Source organism: Pistacia vera, unplaced genomic scaffold (genome assembly GCF_008641045.1).
Source record: "Pistacia vera cultivar Batoury unplaced genomic scaffold, PisVer_v2 Contig347, whole genome shotgun sequence".
NCBI lineage: Eukaryota > Viridiplantae > Streptophyta > Magnoliopsida > Sapindales > Anacardiaceae > Pistacia > Pistacia vera.
Window position 1 is genome coordinate 329,741 of NW_022196165.1, and position 24,274 is coordinate 354,014.

Consider the following 24,274-nt stretch of genomic DNA (forward strand, 5'->3'; position numbering starts at 1 on the left):
AAAGTTCAATTAAAATTTGTATTTTTATATTTGAGAATATGTTTAATATAATTTTTAAAATAAAAAATTGGAAATTATAAAACCTATTTATAAAAATTCGTTGTGAAAGAATAATTCTGATCATCTCATGAAATACAGTATTTTAAAAAAAATTATGTCAAGTGATGTAAAATCGTTTGTCAAATCACCGTTTGATTTATACATATATAATATATATAGATATTTTGAGATATTTGGGCTTCGATTTGGTTGGTTTTTAGGAATAGACTATTTTTAGTATTCCCAAAAAAAGTTAAACACTAAAATACTTAAAAACTAACAATATTATTCAATTTTTTTTAAACCCCGTAAATTTATTAATTTAATTAAATACCCCTAAATATTTTTTTAAAAATTACAAAGACACCCCAACAATCCACATTTACCAGATTCCGACCACCACTGCTGGAAAATGGCCAGAATCTGATAGGATAGCGCACTACCGGCTGAATCTGGCCGGTAGTGCGCCGATCTAGCCTCCGGAAAAGGCCAACAATCTGGCCGTTGACGGCCAGATCTTTGGCCGTAACCAGTCAGTAACGATGGCCAACAAACGGTTGTCGTTGACCATCAACGACTATCGTTTGTTGGCTGTCGTTGACGAGCAAATACGACTAGATCTAGCCGTAGATCTGGCCGGAAAAGGCCATAGCGACACACAACCGATAAGATCCAGTCGGTCATGTGCCGATACGGCTACTTCGGTCACCCTCCGGCGGTGGTGGCCGGCTGTCCGTATTTGAGGGTGGGTTAGGGGTGTTTTTGTTAACTTTTAATGTTTTATTATAGGGGGTGTTTTGTAAAAAAACAAATATAGGGGGTATTTTAAATTTATAAATCCTACATTGTAATACCCGTCCAATTCAAATTTTTTAACTTTTTTCAGAAAACTTTTCCCACAAACACAAAATTGTAAACCAAACATTGCCTTGGTATTATTTATTTTTATAAATATAAACTACAAAGTCCAATTAATGTTTAAATTAACGAAAATACCTCTGATTGATGATTGGGTGAGAAAGACCCAAACATAATACCAAAAATGCCTATAGATCGACGACATCATCAAAACGAAAATGATGGAGTCTTGCCCACCTGTCGCATTAGATGCAATATTTTGCCGTATGAGACAAACAAATATCTCTCGACCCCACTCTTGAAATTAAAGTTTAATATTTAAAATATATTTTTTTTATCCCAAGGCATATTATTACTGATGGAAACCACTTAAAAACGACACATTATTTGAATTTAAGATATCATTTCATAAATGTAATATTATACCATAATCTATATATAGTTATTTTTTGCTTCTCAAATATTGTAGAATCAAACTCGGTTTCACAAAGCGAAATCGAGATATTTTTTAATTATAAGGAAAGAAGAAAGACCCTCCCAAAATAGCTTTGGCATTAATAGACTCAATGAATATATTAGTCATAAATTGACATAGATATACAACTGAATTACATTATGACAACCTATTGAGTAGAAGAGCAACAATACACAAGGAAATTAAAAATATATTATTATGTTTTCCCTATCACTATGAGCAAGTAATGAGTAATAATAAATTACAAACAAGATATATTTTGAGAGTAGGCTCAAGGCTGGCTATCTAGTTTGGTAATTGAAGAATCTAATGCCATAAGCAAACACAAAGAAGAAAAGGAGAACCCAACCAATATGAACCAAAGCTACAACTGGAAGAAAGTCATAATCGAATCCCCAACCATCTTTCAGGAATTCCCTCACTGTCATGTTCATATTAGCTCCAGGAATCTCTAAAACATCATCCTTGTCACCCACTTGAGAAGTCACAAGACCGTAAAGTGTCCACGCCACCGGCGAAAGCCAATAGTACCATCTCCACCACACAGGGATTTGCTGAAACATTCGAGATGAAGCATATATATTTAGCTTATGGGATATTTGGAATAAGCTGATGATTAGAGAATAATTTCAGTTTCTAGTCGCTTTACCACTCTTGGGAGGAGAAATCCGGAGAACAAGTTCCAGAAACTGAGGAAGAAAGACATGAGTATGGCAGCAATTTGGTGGTTCGGAGTCAGTGCCACAATCATCATCCCGTATAGTGTGAAGTAGATAAAGCACATCAATATGAAGTAGAAGAATAAGAAAAATTTCCCCACCTTCCACTCGAATCCAATCGTGGAGTAAAGGATAAGAGTATACATAATAGTTTGAATCGTCACATATATTGTCTCCACAGCTACCTTCAAAATTAAAAATAGCTCATTAATTAGAAAGGAATGTCCAGTTTAACATAACAATATAGTTTTTAGTTTGGAAATGATTAAGTTCCCATTTATGAAGAAGACCTGAAGAGATTGATGGCATTTCATTACCTGAGCAAATGCGTAAGGAAGGGCAGAATACATTCCAGCTGCTCTTTCACGGTAGAAAACTGTCCTCTCAATTGAAACAATAGGCTGTACTGAAGAAGCATTGGTAGCTCCAAGGAAAAGCACAGCAGAATACATGGCTCCTAAAAGGTTATACAGATCTTGTTGTTTGGTTCTGTTTGATACACAAAATAATTTTAGTTAAATTTGAAAAAGGACACCAAACTATCATCCAGTATAACAAATACATTATTGAAACATATATGCAACTCATAAAGGATCGAATACTTTGTACCACAGTAACACTAACAAGTAACAATCATAGAACCTAATCAGTTAAATATGAATTAAAGAAAAAAACTTACGTCATTTGTCCTTTGTCCCAGAAGATAAGACCAAACAGAATACCGATGACCACTGTCATGACAAGCCTGACAGCATTATATTTGGGGTTTCTCCAATAAGACCAATGCTGTTTCCAGAAACAAGCATAGCACTGAGTGATAAATGATTGTGAATATTTGGTAGGGAAGTAGAGATCTTCAGAGCCTGGAGCTGGAGTACTAAGTTCTTTAATAAGTTCTTGATTCCTCCTGAAAGTGAGTCAAGGAAGAAATGATTTGAGGCAATGCTTAGAAATCCTAAGCCATATGGGAAAATTCAAATAATACATAACCCAGTATTCTATTCAAACTTACTGATATAAAGAGGAGTTGGCATAAATTTCAGCAAAATCAATATCAAGATGACTCTCAACTGAAGGAGCAGTGACCTCAAGCATCCACGTGGCTGGATTGTATCCATTCTTGATTTTTGGAACCCCTGGTATAGTCTGTAATAGATTTCAGTTCACGATGCACTTTCAAAATCAAGAACTCATTAAGAATTTGAAAATAAACAATTGAATGAAAAATACAATTTGGGACACCAAACATAGTAATTGAGTTTGTAGTTAAATTACATATTGCTACTTAATATAACTAAACACAAAATTAGTTAAAAGAAAATGCTTACCTCAAAATATTCTATGAGGTGTTGAGAATGGTGACCAAGGGGTCCGACATAAATGACTTGCCCTCCTCTTTTCATCAATAGTAGCTGCACCAAGCACAATACCAAGTCGAATGTTGAATACATGCATGGTAAATAATACAAAAAGTAAAAATAAAAAATCAATTAAATCTATAAAAATTAAGAATACCTCATCAAATGCTTCGAAAATGTCTATTCTTGGTTGGTGAATTGTGCATACAACAGTTCTTCCTGTATCCACTGTATTTCTCACAGTACGCATTACAATGGCAGCAGCTCTCGCATCAAGGCCAGACGTTGGCTCATCCATGAAGATGATAGATGGGTTAGTAACCAACTCCACAGCTATTGTCAACCTTTTCCTTTGTTCTGTTGAAAGACCATCTTTTCCCGGCAGGCCAACTAGAGCATCCCTTAATGGTTTGAGCTCTACGAGCTCCATAACTTCTTCAACAAACATCTATGTGATATATAAAGAAGAAGCAGACAACAATGGGATCGTTTGCTAACAGTTCAATATCTGACAATAAATGAGGAAAATAAAAAGGGATTATCATAGAAGAATTTTATCAACATACCATTCGTGTTTTTTTATCTATGTCTGAAGAAAGGCGAAGCCAAGCCGAGTATATGACAGACTCGTACACAGTAACATGTGGTGAATGAATGTCATTTTGTTCACAATAACCACTCACACGAGCGAATGTTTCTTGCTTCTTTGGGTACCCAGAAATGTTAATAGTTCCTTCAATATACCCTCCAGTCTTTCTTCCTGCTAGTACATCCATTAGAGTTGTCTTCCCCGCACCGCTTACACCAACTAGTGCAGTCAAAATCCCTGGTCTAAAAGCACCACTTACATCTCTTAGTAGTTGAAGGCGGTCTTCTACAACTCCTTGATTCTTCATTTCCTGGTATTATTCAAGATCAACTAGTTCATCTCAACATTCACTCTTAAGAATTAGAACTTTTTCAACAAAATCGTGCATTTAAATACAATGTCAATAAAAAATATTAAACTATTTTTAGACTTAAAAAGCTATTCTACCATCTTAATTATCACTGGTAATTTAGAATAATACAATGTAAGTATTTCTAAAGTTCAACAACTAGTGATCGCATGGAAGAGATTCATTAATGATTATCCACACGTGATTAGATTTATGTTGATTTGCTCGTTTTAACTCTCAGAGGGTCTCATTTTCCCAGAAAAGAAAAATCGTAGGCCTGAAATTAATCTACTAGATAAATCAAAAGTTCAATCATGGTTTTGAAAATGCCAAAGAATTAATTACATAGAAAGTTAGAATTAAGTCGGCTTTTCTGACAAGAAAGGTTGCATACATAGTAAAACCTTAGAAAATTAAATGGTCAGAAATGAAAGGTACTTACAGCAGGCATATCCACATAGTAGTTCACATGGTTGAAGGAAAGTGAAAGGGGTTTGAAGGGCAAAACCATTCCTCTTTTAGTTTCAGCAACCCCAACAATTTCTGATGTCATTTGAATTCCTGTAGTTGTTCACAAAATTTCAGGCATTTAGAAGATTATGATATCAACTTAGTTTATGCAAACTTCGTGCATACAAAATTTTGCTCAGCAACATGTTATAAGAATCTAAAAGATATTCTCTGCAATTTTACATGTTTCTCTTAGGCAAATACTAACATTAGATCTTTATGCAATATTCAGTAGATGTTCATGCATTTAACATACCAGCTTTCTTGTATCAAATAGAACTTGACAATTTTGGTGTAAAAGAAACTCCTACAATATCTCATTTTAACTAGCAATTTTAAACGTAGAACCTCACAACCTATCTAAACAAAGCATAAATATATGTAACTAGCCATTTTAACACCTACTTTTTGGTTACATACAAATAGATCAACCTCTTGTTTGCATTTGAAGAGTACAATTAACAACATTAATAATGGAAGAAAGAACAAAGGAATGAAATAACCTTCTATTCCATGCTGTTTAGAGGCTAGATTCTTTTTCTTTTTCTCTCCATTTTCCTCCACAACAATGGATTTTGAATCACCAAAAGCTGAAAACAATTCCACATGAGAAGAGTTGGCAACATTGAAATTTGATTTCCATTCAAGAAACAACAAAACCAAAATCAGATAGGAGAACTCACGATTTAAATAAGTCAATGCTCCTATAAATAAGATGTTGAATAGGACAGAAAAAGCAAATAGTGCTCCAACGCAAACCCAATACCAATACTCATCTGTGAAGAAACCTCTACTTTTAAGAAGTACTTTCCCAATTGTAGGTGCATCAACATTGGGGTCTTTATTGGGCTGCATAAGTTTGAAACATGAGAGATTCGAAAACAAGACACACCATATATAGTTTATCTACAAGAAAAGAGAATGATCAAAGTGTATTAGATCCTACTATGTCCCATCGTTTGTCGAGGAACTCATTCATAACTATGGCATTCTGTCCATACATCATAGGAGAAACATAGTAGCCCCATATCATCCATGGCTCGATGTCATCTGCAGACACAAAATTAAAGCAATAGAATTCTTAAATGAAATTTTGTTTAAGGAAAAAACAAAAAAGAAATTAGATTATTAGCAGCTTTCAGTAGCAATGGGAATAACTTAAATAACAAAAATTGATAAACTACTTACTTTTGGCGACAATAAATCCTCCAAGCACAAAAACCAGTAGCAAGGTGAAGGTACCTAGTGTGCTTGCAACAACATCTACTCTTCCAACAGAAGCAATGAACCGAAAGAGGGACAGGGCCATCTGATGTATTCCAAAGAACGCCAAGAACTGTCGGAAAAACCTGAAGGGAAAAAATGAAAAGATTTGTTAGTGAAAGAAACTTTAGTACCTGTTCGCGATGTTGATTATAGGCATGTAAAAACACAAAACATAGAAACATATTTACAAAAAGTAACATTGAATTGTTTTCCAACCAATTTGATGTCATATAAAGTCATTAATGTCATGAAATTGGAAGCATTTGAACAGTTCTTACCTGCTTGCAGCTGGAGCAAAACCAATTGTGTAGTATGTTAGAATGATCCATATTGCTGATTCCAAAAATGATAATGGGATCCTAAGAACCCATATAGGTAAGCCAAAAGCCCATGCAGGAAAGAATAAGTGATCCCTTTGTTTGAAAAAGACAGGAAGCCTAAAAACAGTCATTGCAAGTTCAGCCATCCCATTAAACATCACATTTACTAAACTGAAGAACAATGCTCCAAAAAACTTTCCTCCACCAAGCAAAGTACCCACAGGCATTTCGGTTCTAAAGAACACGGTAAAGGCGATTATTGACATGATTGTTATCTGGGTAGTCTTGAAAATATAAACAAATGAATTGCGCTTCATTAGTAGCCACTCCCTGGCAAAACATGCCTTAAACAATTCCCAATTTGAAATACCATACTTCTCTGTCACCAGGGCGGCAGGGTGGACTCTAGATTTATCATAAGGAACACCAAGATCTGATGCAAGTTGTTGGCCAATGTGGAAGGAACCGAAACCTTGTACAAAATCTGACACTGAAACAAATCTGTAAGGTTGGTTCTTCCTGAACCAATATTGTTCCTGGTCCTTCTCGGAAGTTACTTCTTGCAGAAAGTCAGCAACCCCTTTTCTTTCAGGGCATTTGAAACCCATATATTCAAAGAACTCAAGGACATTCTCACGTGGACCTTGATAAACAATCTGACCTTCAGAGAGTAGGATAATGTCATCAAACAGATCATATGTTTCTGGTGCTGGCTGTAGAAGCGAAATAATCATGGTTACATCCATGATATGAACCAATTGCTTCATGTACTTGCAAATTTGAAAAGTGGTTGAACTATCCAATCCGGTCGATATTTCATCCATTAGAAGAACTTTTGCTGGTCCAACTAGCATTTCTCCTGCATTCAGTTAGAAAATAACTTTTTAATTATACTTTCATTGTGTAACTACAATTGCTCTGGATAGCCTTTATTGGAGACACTTTAAATAGGTGGAATTAAACTTCTTCTTTAAAGAAGTAATTGTTAGAGAAATAAAATCACAATGATGAATGAAAATTTTATGCTGCTAAAAGCATGTAACATACATTGACACTACAATTTTTGGTAAGGGGTGATGGCACCAAGCTGCTGAATATGAGAAAAAATAACATACCCGTAGTCAAACGCTTCTTTTGTCCACCAGAAATACCCCTTCTCATCATATCGCCAACAATAATATCTGTACAAATGTCCAAGCCAAGAATCTGTTGACATAAACAAAATGTCACATGTTTGGTCTCCGAAACCGGCTAAAAAACACATGAACTTGAGAATGGAGATCGAACCTTGAGAACACAATCTGTGACCAAACTAGTTTCTAGACCTGCAACAGAAATGGCTTTCATGAATGCATCAATCTCAGGATCTGGTTTAATTCCAGCTTCTTTCTCTCTTCTTGAAAGTTCTGCCAGCAATTGATATCTTGTGCCAACACCTAAACAGCGTCCTGAGAAATCCAATGTCTCTCTCACTGTCATCTCTCCATAGTGAAGATCATGTTGACTAATATATGCACATGTCCTCTGAGGAACAAACTCATTTAATTCATGGCCACAGTATGTGATCTTCCCGGATGCCTGTTCAAAACTCCCAAGTGATCAAGAGATTGCATAATCCGTTTTTACCTCCCACGGAAGTTCACATTTTTTTTGAAATCTAAACCTCAACTTTTGTATGCAATAATTATTGTGGAAAACAACTAAATATTGCCAACTATTATCAGCTCATGTAAACAAGAGTGAATTCTTGTATGTATGAGTTGAGGTGCAATTGAGAATTTCCAATTACATAATACAAGATAATTCATGGAAACTAAAATAGGCAATGAAAAAAAACGGACCCTCAGATCTCTGTCAAGCTTCCCTGCAAGTGCCAGCAACAACGTGGTTTTCCCAGCGCCTGGGGACCCAGAAGAATGTCATCCTGAACATTTCCATTTCACCAACAAATTAGTTGAAAAAAAAAAAAAAAAAAAAAAAAAGGTAGAATTACTTTCTCATCTCAAACATAAACTAAAAATATGAAATTACCTTGATGGTTTGACAATACCACTAACCCTATTGAGTATCTGGATTTTTCTCTTTTTAGATGGGACAAACCGAAGCAATCCTAGAGCACTCTGTTTTCCATGAAAAAGTAGACACACAAATTAATTGCCAAAAAAGAAAAAAAACCCAGAATGTCAACAACATTAAAATAACTTTCATAAAAGTAACCCCTAATGTGAACCACATTAAAATATAAAAATGTAAATACACCAATCCAGTTTTTGGAATTTCAGGCGATTAACAAACAAAAAGAATGATCTCCCACTAACCCCATTTCTGTTTATGTAATAGTTTTTATACTTTTAAAATAAGTAGATTAAAAATAAAAATACCTCTACTGTGTTCAAGGCAACATTAAGCAAAGAAGGAAGAGCTCTACTTCCAACATACACATCTCCCTCCACTGATAATTGCTCATATCGAACCTCAATCTTTGGGATCTCAATTCCCACTCTGCATCAAACAAAATCAAACTCAAAAATAGAAAATTAATAAAAAAAAAAAAAAAAAAACTCAAAAGCTAACTACCTATCGATTCTTTGTCTAAAACTTTTAAGAAAGTTTTCATTATCTTCTTCAACAGCCTTCAATATACTCTCCATCAAGACTTTTTTTTCTTGCATTCCAAGCTTAGTAACATCTACTTCACCATGAACAACCTTTCCATTATCAAGAACTTGTTTTATCATCCCTTTCTTCAGCCGATCAAACGTTGGCAGCCGTTCGATTGCCACCCACTTAAGCTCCTCTTCGTCATTATTACTCTCTCTTCCACTCTGGTTGAACACAGTCGATGGAGCATTCCACGCCTCCCGGAGACTGGTGGATCCCAAGCTTAGCCGACTGCTCAACGTTCTTGCCAGATCATCTCCGGCCAGAGCCGCAGCCATGTTGATCTTGGATTTAGGATATGATCACAGAGAGTCCTTAATCCTTATCTGCTTCAACTAAAATATTTAAGGTATGAAAATGAAGACAAACGAAATATCTACTCTAAAAATTTAAAGTTATTTATTGATAGTTAAACTGTTAATTGAGTTACGATTGAAAGAAAGAGACAGTGGGTTGATGGTTCTATATAATTGACATTGTAACAGGAGTCAAGAAGTTTGGTTGGTCAAAAATGGAGGCTTGGATCTCTACGGCAGAGAATTGGATCTTCGTCGAGAAATTTCATCTTTATATTCTTTCTTATCTTCGAAAAGATCGTGTTCATAAGTGCTTTTTACAGCTCCCATCATATTTTAATGTTTTGGCGCAAAAAAATAATTACACGAAACATGAATTACATGTTGGTCCCTAATATTTGGTCTAAGTAACTTAGGCAAGATAGAATAAAAACATAACACTTAGATCCTTATCAGTTTACTGTTTATTTTTTCAAAGTCCATAATACTTGTCATTTTGTGTTCGGTAAATGACAATAAAAATTAACAAATCACAAAAGTAAAAGTAACGTCCGTCAACCGATAATTCTATTAAAAATTTAGGATAAATTATAAGAAAATCAAAATTATTAGAATTGGAGTAGACTTTAACAAAAATTTTGAAATAGTTGTTAACTGATGATAATAATTTAAATATTATTTTCAGATTTTACTGGACTTTAGACCAAATCTCAAGGACCAAAATAAAGTCTACGAAACATGTAGTAACAATGCAATCTCATACCCCAAAATTATAATATTTTAGAGGATTGTCTTAGCAAGTTAAGAACTCTAGAAGACGAAAAATTTACTTATTTTTATGAATATTATGCATAAAATAACAAAAAAAATATAATTTTCAATGTAACAAAATGCTAAATCTTTTATAATCTAGTGTTCTTAACATGTAATAATTTCTATTTCTTTTTAAACGAAAAGAGAAAAAAAAAATACCAAAGGATAGAAAATGTCAAAGCATATATTTTATGATATCTTTTTTGAGTAATGCTACAGCCACCGAAGGTTATGCACCGAATCTGTGCACCGAATGACGTGACAAAATCTTGACCATTGATTTATTATCAGTTAATATCAATCAACGGTCATGATTTTGCCACGTCATTCGGTACACAGATTTGGTGCGCAACCTTCGGTGGCTCTATCATTTTTTATCTTTTTTTATCTTTTTCTTACTAATTATTACTAATTAGAGGTATATAAGATAACAGGGTAATCTTCATTTATTTTGTAAGATTTTGATGTTTTATTGCAAATAGTAAAATATTACGATAATCTTTTATTGCAAATAGTGTTTACTATTGGTAATATAGGAGATAATTTTATTACTTTATTAGGGGGTGTTATTAAAACATTACTAGGGTAATCTGATTTTTCTACCTATTTTACCCTTAATTAAAAACCATTTCAGACACAATTGCTCTCAAATGTCTACCAAATAATATCCCAGCCCCCCTATATTTGAGAAATTAGCTAAAACACCTGAGCCACAAAAAAGTTTAAAAGTTAACAAAATACCCCCAGCGACCCAAGACCACCGCTGGCCATGACTCACCACCGCCAATCGTCGGTGTCAATCACCGTAATGGTGCACAACCAGCAGGATTTGGTTGGTCGTGCGTCGGTAAGGCTTTTTCCAACCATGGATTGATCTATGGCTGGTCGTGCGCCGGAAATGGTCAGATCTGGCATTTCTATGGATCTAACCTTTTCACTGCCAAATCTGTGGCTGTTTCACGGCCACATCTTCGGCCTTGAAATGGCCATAGATCTGGCTATTTTTTTGTCTTGGATTTGTGATCCATGACCATTTTCGGCTTTACTGGCACATGGTTGGCCATATACGACCAATCGTGCGCCATTCCGTCAACTGTCGGCTGTAGCTGATGGTGGTGGTTGGCTGCCAGCAGTGGCTTATGGTGTGCGAGGGTGATTTTGCTACAAATTAAAGTTTTATATGGCTGGGGTGTTTTAGCAAAATTTCAAATGTAAGGGATTAGAAGAAATGATAATAAAAAAAAAAAAAAAAATACTATTATATTAATATTTAAAAAGGAGAGAAATTTAGTAATTTACATAACATACCCACTCATTTATCCTCCCAACCAAATATATTATTCACCAACTCATTCAAACCAACCAAACACATTTTCTAAACAATCTCAGTAATCTTCAAGGTGATCTTTCTTTCCATTAATATAATATACTCCTATAATAAAACATTATATGATCCAAACACCCCCATAGGGGTATTAAGCTTTGGTTTGAGTGTCTCACAAATTTGTAAACATCTACTCCTTTTAATGTTTTGAGTGAATGTTTAGTTTTGGGCACAACAAGTGGTATAAGAGTGCCAAGTTCAACCTAGGGCTATTGGAGTTTCACATTTGAGTTTATGTTTTTAAGGAGAAGATGACAAATTTTGTTGTCCTTAAGGATTGTTGTGAGCAATGGATAATTTTCCATTACTATATGGCAGATGTCCTATACCAACAGGAATTAGAGGCTGCCATTGAAGAAAAGAAACCAATTGATATGAGGGATGGAATATTGGAAAAGATCAATCGTTAGACATGTTGGATAATCCGTTCGTGAAGGAGACGTCTGCATGGAAACTCTGCAGAGTTTGGAGGAAAAGCATTTGGAAAAGAGTACTAAAAATATACTCTATTTAAAGAAGAAGCTTTTTCGATTTGACTATCGACCATGTATGTCCATGAATGATCACATAAATGCTTTTAATAAGATAATTACTAATTTGTTGAATTTAGATGAAATCGTAAAAGACATTGATAAAGTTGTTACGATGTTATGTTCTCTCCCTGATGAGTATGAGTACTTAACCACCACTTTGATTCACGAGAAAGATAAAGTCTTATGAATCTGTTTGTAATGCCCTTTTGAATTACGAAAAATGAAAACTTGATCAAAAGGGAAATGGGGATTCATTAGATCAAGCTTTAATTGTAGCTTTAACTGTTAGAAGATGATCTCATAGTTAGAAATATGGTGATAGAAATAGAAGCAAGTTGAAGTTTAAAGGAAGACCTGCTAAAGATGAATGTTCCTTTTGTTGTGAGAAAGGACATTGGAAGAAGGATTACCCTAAATCGCAAAAGAAAGATAAGGGCAAAATCTTCCAAATGTTTGTGTGGCTAAAATTGAGAAAAATGAGTTAGATTTTGTTGTGATTGGTTTGTCTTTGGTATCTCATTCTGATGAGTAGATTATAGACTCGGGTTGCACCTATCATATGTGTTATAATAGAGAATGGTTTTCTAGCTTTGAGGAACTAGCTAGGGGATAAGTTTTTATGGGCAATGATAGTGCGTATAAAATAATAGGGAATGATACAATTCATTTGGAAAATCTTGATGGATTGATTAGAGTTCTAACAAATGTCTAGTATATTCTAGGTTTGAAGAAGAATCTCATCTCATTAAGAGTCCTTGAATCTAAAGAACTAAGTATTAATATGCGAGATGGTGCTCTTAAAGTTTTATCAGGCACGTCTTGTGATGATGAAAGGTATCAAAAGAAATAATAATTTGTACTACTTTCAAGAAGAGTAAATTATTGGATTAGTAGCTATGGTCTCTCAGAAGGATGTGGATGCAAAAGCAACTAGATTATGACATATGCGTTTAGAACGAGGAGAGAAAACATTGCAAGGTTTGGTGAAACATGTGTATTGAATGACTTAAAAGCTGCAAATTGGAATTTGTGGTCGTAGGGAAACAACAAGAGTAAAGTTTGAATATGCAATTTAGGGTTGTTATCGAGCCGAGCCGAGCAAGCTGAGTTTTAGGCTAAATGAGCTCGACTCGATTGGGGGGGGGGGGGGGGGGGAGAACGAGTTCGAGCCAGCCAAGCCTCTAATTTCCTTACTCGGCTCGAACTAGTTTAGGAGAGGGGAGATTCAAGCTTGGCTCGCGAGCCGGCTTAACAAGCTTGCTTGCGAGCCACTAGAAAACCTGTAATTTTTTTTTTTTAAAAACCCAGCAGATTTTTTATGTATGATAATAGCAATCAACAACAACAATAATAATATTAAAATTTTAATTGCAACAATATTAATAGCAATCAGCAACAACTCTGAAATCTATTATCATTCTAGGCGCTAATTATTCTTGAACTTATTGAGTTCAATAAAACTTGAGAATGAAAGTCTACAAAGAGGAAGAACTAGTCGAAGCTTGCTAGAAAGACCAGTTTGTTTTTGCTTATGGTTTGTCTTAGAGACACTAGGGAAGAAGATGAAGATGGAGAGATTATGAGCTTTTTGTGCTGTGTTGGAGAGAAAAGTGGGTGAAGAATGAGTGGCTGTGATGTGATGTGAAGGGGAGGAAGAAAAAGGAGAGAGAGTTTCGATGTGAATGGGAGAAGAAAAAAGGGAGAGAGAGTCAAACTTTCTTTGCGCAAGTGACAAGGCTAAAATATATTAATAAAAATTTTAAATATTTACATTTATTTAGTGATTTGATGGTCGATAGCAGCCCAAGCCCTAAAGTCTGAACTAGCCATCTACACAGTTCCCACTTCCCACTTCCTACTTCTCAAGTGTGCCATTGATAGATCTCAAACTTATAGGTGTCAACAGGGGTGTGTTTGTCAATTTTAAAAACTAGAAAATTACATATCGCCCCCTAATCCTTTGTATGCGAGCCAAGCTCGCGAGCCTACGGGCCGAGCCTCATGCTACTCGAACTCGGCTCGATTGTATACTGATTTCAAGCCAAGTTAACTCAGCTTGTTTCGAGCTGAGTTTTTTTAAGTTTTACAACTAACAGCCCTATTGCAATTCATGAAACAAAAGGGATTCTAGATTATGTGCACACAAATGTATGGGACCTACTAGAGTGGCTTCAATTGGAGATATGCACTACTATGTTACTTTTGTTGATGACTTTTCCCAAAGAGTTTAGGTGTATTTTATAAAGAATAAGAGTGAAGTTTTAGAAATCTTCTTGATATGGAAGAAGATGATTGAGACTTGTACTGGTAAAAAAATTAAACATCTCTGATTAGATAATGGTGGTGAATATAAGAGTGACCTGCTCTTGAAAGTATGTTAGGATGAAGAAATTGTCAGACACTTCATAGTCAGAAATACATCGTAGCAGAATAGGGTGGCAGAATGCATGAGTCGAACTATACTGCAGAAAGTTCGATGTATGCTGTCCAATTCTTGGTTAGGCAAAGAGTTTTAGGCTGAGGCAGTTACATATGCTTGTCATCTCATTAATCGTTTGTCATCAGCTGCAACTGAAAGCAAGACGCCAATTGAGGTATGGTTTGGAAAACTTGTTACTGATTATTATTTCTTGCATATTTTTGGTGCCAGTGCATAGTATCATGTATAGGAACCTAAGTTGGATCTAAGGGCCTAGAAAGCATTGTACTTGGGTCATATTACTAGTGTTAAAAGAGATCGTCTTTGGTGTCCAAACACAAAGAAGATTGTTTTTAGCTGGGCATGACTTTTGATGAACTTGCCATGGTAAAGAAACAAGTTGAAAAGACAGATTTTGGAGAAGATAGTAAGACCAATAAAGTTTCACAACAGGTGGAGTTTGAAACCAAAGCTTAACCAAACAATGTCTACGAGACAAAGAGTGATTTTAAAGTGACTGATTTGGATACTAAAGATGAAGAGAAGATTTTATCCAAGAATATCCACAACAACAAGAATCGATTGCATGTAATAGACTAAGACGAGAAATTCACAAGCCTACTTGTTTTGCTGACATGATGACTTATGCACTTCTAATCATATGTGATGATATTCCTATTACTTATAAAGAAGTAGTGAGAAGTTCAAATTGTGAATTATGGAAACAAGCCACGAATGATGAAATGTGATCCCTAAATAAGAACGAGACTTGGGAACTAGTAAAGTCACACAGAAAAAAGGATTTCCTAACAAAGAAGATGTTCGACACACAGCTATATTAGTAGAAAAGGGATACACTCAAATGGAAGGAATTGATTACAATGAAATGTTTTCTCCAATAGTGAAACATTCTTCCATTCAGATTTTGTTAGCCTTAGTGGCACATTTTGACTTCGAACTAGTTCAACTTGATGTGGAAACTGCATTTCTACACTGTGATTTAGAAAAGGAAATTTGCATGACTTATCTAGATGGTTATAGGGTTACTGGAAAGGAAAATTGGGTTTACAAATTGAAGAAATCACTATATGGATTGAAGCAGTCACCCAGACAGTGGTACAAATGATTTGATCGATGTATGATGGGTCATGGGTACACAAGAAACTAGTTTGACCATTGTACATACATTCGGAAACTACAATATGTTTCATTTATTTACTCTTGTATGTTGACGATATGTTTATAGCTTTTAAAAACAAGTCAGAGATTGATGTATTGAAATCTCAATTGAATCAAGAGTTTGAAATTGATGAAAGATTTAGGTGAAGCCAAGAAGACACTCGGCATGGAGATTTGCTAAGACAAATTGAGAGCCAAGGTTAGTTTGACTTAAAAGCAGTATTTGTAGAAGATCTTACAACCTGTAAGTACCCTATTTGCTCCTCGTTTCAAACTTAATGAATTTTTATCTCCAAGTACTGATATGGAATGAGAATACATGTAGAAAGTTCCATACTTCAGTGTGGTAGTTAGCTTGATGTATGCGATGGTTTATACAAGGCCTGATATTTCACAAGTAGTTAGTATGGTGAGTAGGTATATGCATGATCTTGATAAAGGACATTAGCAAGCTGTGAAATAGATTATATAGTATATTTTAGGTATTGTAGTATTGGTTTGGTTTTTGAGCAGGATGATGATCGTAGTCAGCTTGCTGTTAGTTATGTTGATTCTAATTACGTCGATGATTTGGATAAGTGTTGTTCAACTACTAGTTATATGTTTACAGCTGCTAAAGGATCAGTTAGTTGGAAGTCTACTCTACAGTCTACAGTTGCTCTATTGACCACAGAAGCAGAGTACAATGCAATTACAAAGGCTGCAAAAGAAGAATAAGTGTTGTTAAGCTATTAGTTATATGTTTGCAGCTACTAAAGGATCAGTTAGTTGGAAGTCTACTCTATAGTCTATAGTTGCTCTGTTGACCATAGAAGCAGAGTACATGGAAATTACAAAGGTTGTAAAAGAAGGAATTTGGCTTCAAGGGTTGATTGATAACTTGGGAATTGTTTTAAAACACATTCGAGTGTATTGTCATAGCTAGAGTGCTATTCATTTGGACAAAAACCAAGTTTATCATGCATGTACGAAACACATTGACATTAAGTTTCACTTTGCGCGGGATCATATTGAAAATGAGAATATGATTCTTTCGAAGATTGGAACGGAAGATAATCTTACGTATATGTTGACTAAGGTAGTGACAAGGGTCAAGTTCACTCATTATTTGAACTTGATCAATATCCTAAAAGCTTGATGCCAATGAGCACTTTTGGAAGGTTGTGATGAAGAGTTTGCATATGAGAGGATTTTTGGAATATGGAAACTATTTGAAGCAATGTTTTAAAACCCAACCCGGTCTTTGACCTAGTCAAGAGTCCGGGTCGCGGTTTAACCGATTCAACCGGTGGGTCAAACCGTTGCTGACGTCAACACCACATCAGCGAATTAAAACATTTATAAACCCAAATTTTTATTATCAATTTAGCCCCCACTCTCTTTCCGCCTTCTCTTCCAAACTTTTACCGCTTTCTCTCTCACTTTCTCTGTGCTAGGGCTTGGATTTTATTTTCCTTTTCTTTATTTTCCGTCTTCTCTCTTTTCATTTTATCTTCCTTTGTTTTCTCTTTTGTTTTAATACGCATAATGGCCTCTCCACTTTGTAAGGTATCTACTAGTTTCACATTTTGATGCACTGTTGGGTGTTGAAGAGTCATTCAAAGCCAATATGTGTTGGCTATCATCAAACAAAACACGTGGCTCGAAGTAGACTTTCTCAGTTTCACCATCACCATCCCTCTCCAATGAAGATTGAAGAATCAAGAATCAATTAGCTGCTGGTTTCAAAGATGCAGAGTTGGATTTTAGGGATTTATTTTTTTGACCTGATTTTGACACATTGATCCAACAGGCCAGCAGACCCAAGAGGTAAGAGAGACAAAATGAAGACCCAAGAGTTAAGAGAGATGAAATGAAGAAGTTAAGAGAGATGGAATGAAGAGATCGATGAAATGAAGAAATCGCAAAATGGGAGAGTGAAAATATGGTTTGGGGCTTGTTGGAATGAAAATTTAGGGAAAACTGGTGAAAAAAATTGGATTTTAGTAAATAAAAAAGAGGTAATGGTTGACCCGGTTTTTTTCCAAAAACCGGTTGGACCGGCGGGTTGCTACAGTACCACGGTCCAACCACAGATTATTCCAAGTGAAATCACTTTTCTGGGTTTTATGTTAGCCCGACTTGGCTTAGAGGCCGGTTCCCGGTTCAACCAGCCAGGCCGGACCTGGTTTTAAAACATTGATTTGAAGGATGAATAATCTTATCAAGGTTAAGTTGAATTGTGTTTCTCGCCAAGGTGGAGATTGCTGATTAAATATGGTTCAAACACTAAGTATTGGAAAATATATTTTTTGCTTATATCCTACATTGTTTAGCAAACTAAGGAGTCAAGTCTTGGTGGGCTATATAAAAGAGTGGAATTTTCTTGAAGTCCCGCATGGTTAACAAAAGGTTAAGGTTTTTGTTAGCTATATAAGGGGAAACGACTTACACCTACCTAAGGTTTGGCGAAACGACAAATTGGTACCTAAAAGGTTTCAAAACGACAAACATGTACCTTCTGTTAGTGAAAAGACTAGAATGCCCTTTGAGAAATATTAGTCTATTTTTTAATTACTTTTAGACCCCTTAAGTTTATTAATTCCACCAGATACCCCTAGAAAAAAATTTAAAAATTAATAAAAATACCCCCACCCACCCATACTTGCCAGATTCTGGCGACCACCACCGATGGTAGCCGGAATCTGTCACAATATTCACCGATCTGACCTTTTCCGGCCAGATCTGGCCGTCGACGGCCGCAACACTCCATCTTTGGCCGACGACCAAAGATGTGGCCGTCATTGTCTGTCAACAATGGCCAAGATTTGACTATCGTTGACAGTCAATGACGGCCATTTCTTTGACCGTCAGTTTCCGGCCATTTCTTTGGCCGTCAGTTTCCGGCCAGATCTGACCTTTTCACGTCAGATCTGACCTTTTCCGGTCATATCCATGGTAGATCTGGCCTTTTCCGGTCATATCCATGGTAGATCTGGCCTTTTCCGGCAGGCCAGATCTGTGAATTACTAGCCATTTACGGTGGTGGCATAGACCGTTGTGACAGATTTCGACTACCACCGGTAGTGGTCATCGGAATCTAGCAAGTATGGTGGGTGATGGTGTTTTTGTTAATTTTTAAACTTTTTTCTGGGGGTATTTGATGGAATTAATAAACTTAAGGGGTCTAAAAGTAATTAAAAAGATAGACTAATATTTCTTAAAGGGCATTCTAGTCTTTTCACTAACAAAAGGTATATGTTTGTCATTTTAAAATCTTTTGGGTATCAATCATCGTTTTACCAAACCTTGAGTAGGTATAAGTCGTTCGGCCGCTATAGCAAGGGGGATTAAGTTTTTGTTTGAGTGTCCCACAAATTTGTAAACATTTACTCATTTTAATGTTTTGAGTGAATGTTTTAAATTTGTAAGAGAAAGTTTCCAAACAATTGTAATTCTCGTGATTAGTGAATCATGAACCGAGGACGTAGGCACATTTGCCGAATCTAGTAAAATTGTGTGCTCTCTCTAGTTTAAATTTTGCTCAGTTTTTTTTTTTTTTTTTTCCTTGCATATATTTTATTGGTGCTTCTGTTGTAGAATTGGTATAATTTATACTATTTTTAATTTTGCACAACATATTTAATATGTGGGGTTACCAACTATTGAACATTGAAATAGAAGATGTCTTATCTTTGTCGACCATCACTTCTAAAGTAGAAACTATTTATTTATTTATTTTGGAGACTATTTACTCGCACCTCAACTAATATTGGGGTCTATTGAACATTCTATAAACCTAAAAGACCAGATAATCACAATGTATTATGATAGGTGACTTAATGAGACTCAAAGAGAGTATACCTCCTTGACCACTAGTCAACCCCTTAAGATTGAAATTTATTTTCAACCTGCATAAATGTATAAAGTAGGTGATGTCACATTTACAACATTTTGACATTGATGGGTGAACCATAATTTACTCTTAGGTTTTTAGAAGAAAAATTAACTAAATGATCATATATATCGAGGGTGAATTGCGAGGAACCACAATTATGAGTTTTTTTAAGGAAGCATCATGTGTGATGAAATCAACCGCTAATGAGTATCAAAAAAAATGAGAAAATTATTTAGAGAACCTATTTTAAAAGTCCCATTTTTGTTTTGGTTAGTACGCAAGACCTTTGATACTAGTTTTGGACAATATTGCCTTATTCAAATCACACTCAACCTTATCTTTCATCCTTCCTCTTGTAAAAGCTTCTCTCTTTTCTTTTCTTTAAAACTGAAAACCGAGTTTTCTTCACTTCTTTTATACAAGAATCCTTCTTCAAACGATACCGACGATTTTGAAGTCTAAAACCCATCTCTAATGAATATATTCGAAATCAAGTATAAAAAAAAAAACAAGATTTAAAGACACGTGACAATTGCATTATTTAACAGTTACAGTCCATTCATATAAAAACATAAAGTTTTTACCTACCAGCAAAGAACTTGTTACGAGTATCCAAAAAGAATAAAAAAAAAAAAAAAAAAAAACTTTGCTTGAAACGCAAGTGCGGCCTCTCCGGTAGAATAGTCCTAATGTTGTCTTATGTAAGACATTAACTATTAACAAAATCATAGAAAAAAAAAATTTAATGGCCATTAACTGATAATTCTATTAAAAATTTAGAATGACCTTTAATTATAAGAAAATCAAAATTACGAAATTAGGGGTATTTTAAATTTACAACAAAAAAAAAAAAAAAAAAAATTCACACAGTTGTCAGCAAATAAAGACCTAAGTGTTAATTTTAGATTTTACAGGACTTTTTAACAAATCTAAAGGAGAAAAATGTATTTAACTCCACTAAAAAACGCACAAGCCAATACGCCCAGAATTCCTAACATTATAGAAACCATGTTAGGCAAAGACGCATACGATGACCTGGCTGGTCTTCCCTCACCGTTACTAAGGAAAAACAAATAATTTCTAGAAAGTACAAAAGGATAGAAAAAGTCAAGCGTATATTTATTAACTTTTTCTTATTGCCTAATATTTTAGACACATAAAGCTGGGTATGAAATTTGATTGGGCAGATAATACTACACCTAGAAAGGAATATCATAATTTTTTTTTTTCATAAACTTAATGTGACAGTTGATAATTAAGTTTTGATGAATTTTTTGTCTGATGAATTCTTCAAAAACCAATTATTAACTATAACGTTGAATTTGTGAGATTCGTTTGTTAGTCTATCTTTGTTATTGACTATTTATATTTCTTTTTTGAGGAAAATTAGTATTTGTGGAAATCACTTTTTATTTGATTTTTTTTTTTTGAAGGTTGAATATATATGTATATTAGTAATAATTTACGTTGCTTATCATCTTTTTCCTTTTGTTTCTCTCTACACCTGTCATTATGACGACCCTCAATTCCTCTGCTCCAGCAACATCATACCCATCAATTCACAACACCAATGAGCCAAGTAACACTTTAATCAGCATTAACGTTGCTGCTCAAGCCCCTCCCAAAATCATGGGTAATAATTATGTCTCTTGGAAGAATCAATTTCAGACTCTTTTCATTGGTTATGATCTCCTTGAGTTCATTGATGGCTCCAAACCATGTCCACCATAGACTCTAACTACAAACGATGTCACAACACCGAATCCTGCCTACAATATTTGGATTCGGCAAGATAAACTAATCCTTAATGCACTCATCGACTCTCTCTCTCCTACAATTATCTCATTCATTGCTAGTGCCAACACATCTCGTGAAGCTTGGACTATTCTTGCCAATACATATGCCAAACCATCTCGTGGTTGCATCAAACAAGTCAAGAACCTTCTCAAAAATCCAAGCAAAGGGATTATGAATGTCACTGAATATCTTCATTCTATCAAAGCTTGTGCAGATGAACTGGCCATACTAGGAGCACCAATGGATGAAGAAGATATTACAAAGAAGATTTTGGATGGGCTAGAAGATGACTACAAAGAGCTTGTACGTGCTTTTCAAGCTCCTGACGCCTCTATCACCTTTGATGAGCTTCATGATAAACTTTTATCCTTTGAAGCATCTCTTCCAACCAACTCCAAATCTGAGGCACATCTCCCAATCACTGCTAATCTTGCAAACAGAACAAATACCAACAACACCAATTGGCGGCAACACAAGCCCAACAATAACTGGCGTCCAATTAATTCATCCCCTATAGGTAACATAGGTTGGTGCTTATATCCAAACAACACTAGCCGACCTCCCATGGCCACCAATTCAAATGCTCCCCCTCTCAACAATCGTCCTCCACCACGTCCATATCAAGGATTTTGCCAAATCTGTGGAGTTCAAGGTCACACAGCCAAGCGCTACCCATCGTTTCAGCTTGTACCCATCCAACCATCTAATCCAGGAGCTCTACCATCCACTACCTCGACAACACATTGGCAACCACAAGCTCACTATGCTGCAAACATCGCCTCCAACAATCCAACTTGGCTACTGGACAGTGGAGCTTCTCACCATGTCACTACGGACTACAGCGACCTATCTTTTCATGCACCTTATACTAGTTTCGATGACGTTATGATTGGTGATGGCACAAATCTCTCCATCTCTCACATCGGTTCTGCCTCTCTTCCAACACCTACTACTACCTTTACTTTGAATGATGTTCTTTGCATACCAAACATGCAAAAAAAAAAAAAAAAAAAAAAAGAATCCCTATTTCTCAATTTTGTACTACTAATAATGCATCTTTTGAATTTTTACCATCTTCTTTTCATGTAAAGGATCTTCGCACGAGGGCAATTCTCTTGAAGGGCAACACTAAGGATCAAGTGTATGAGTGGCCAACTGCAAAATCCGAGTCTTCTCCAATTCTTGCCTTCTCTCATGTCATGAATTTAAACATGCTCTGATACCATTATTGGGTTTCATGCATTCTGGACATGGAAATGAAGAGAAAAAGATGATCAAGATGATGGACATAAAGTAGAAAACAAACAATTAAAACATTCACTTATTAATGTAAGAAAATGATAAAAAATTATCAACTCTTTTTGCTATTAAAAGCTTGATGCTGAAACTTGGAGTCTAGATTCTTCAAAAGAGAATGAAGAAACTCTAAATGACATCCACCCAAGCTAAAGATGAGAGAGAGTCGAGAGAGTGCTTTTGTTTTCAATTGTTGTAATTGAATTAAAATGGTATAATACTTAATTTATATATCATGGGCACAAAGTGTAATTTTAAATTATCTTGGGAAGTTCTCAAACAATTTAAAGTTAATCATGGAAAAGAGCATTTATGTCAAGTCCTTGGTTTTATGGTTAATTCATAATTAAACAAAATTTTAATCCTATTAATTATTCTAACTCTTTAGAATAAAACCAATGCACTTTTTTTCCCATTATTGAATCCGATTTAATAATAATATTTAATAAATCCTTATTATCCTTGGTAAGTGATAGCTATCCATGGATAATCATTTTTCACCAATACATTATTTCGGATGCAACTGTTTACATCCGAACATAATTAATCTGATCAATGATATGTATTACTCCCTCTCCTTGAGCTTGGTTTTATGTGTGACCATTTTGGTTCACTGTGATCTAGCCATGGGCCCAATATCGGATTCTGATATGTTTCATTATAACTCTTTATAATCAAAACTCTCACTGATTATGGTAAACGTCTAGCAATGCTTCATAACCCCTAAACCACAATGAAGTGTAAACTCCAATGAACCTTTTCTGATCGTACGTACTGTGTAGTAAAATCCCTCCATCATCTAATCCCGATTAAGAATGGTTAATGGTATGTCAAAACCCCTAACTTAATCTTTAATCGAATTGTCAATCGATACAATGGAACTCATCAACATGAAACAACTTTTCATCTAACATTCATTATACTCTGGCCAAAGATTTCCCTTTTCCAATGTTTATTGACATTCGTCTTAGAACTCGAGATTGGACTATTTTGAGTTAACGGATCCCATCTTGACATCACTTGTCCTCGCACATGAATAACATATGACCAAACTGACTTATTACACAAGACATGACTAGTCTCGTGCTTATACACCATATTAACCATATGCATCCTATATTGATTCCAATCGTGATGTCTCAGGTCTAAGGATCAGTGGTACACTAGCACGATCCCACGATGCATCATTGACCACATCCATGTGATTCATCGTAATTGGTCGTATTTGATAAACAGTTCACTAATCGTTTATCCATGCTAATGCCTTAGGGACATACCTCTTATAATCACCCACACTAATACCATCACATGATATTCAATGGAGACATTCAGCATGCCTACTATACAATGTTATTGCCCAATTAACATTGCTTGCGTAGGGAATTATTTGATGATTTGATTTTCTGAAGATTCGGGTCATCCAGACATTTCACATGCAATATTAAATATAATATAAACGAAGTAGTAAGTCAACATGTGAAATAAGAACACTTTCTTTTATTCATCATACATTTACAAGATATAATGTCCTAAAAC

General features: G+C 35.2%; 1 pseudogene; it reads right to left on the minus strand.

Annotated features, from left to right (window-relative positions):
- Positions 1-1,505: 1,505 nt before the first annotated feature.
- Positions 1,506-9,553, minus strand: LOC116139083 (annotated as a pseudogene).
- Positions 9,554-24,274: the final 14,721 nt, after the last annotated feature.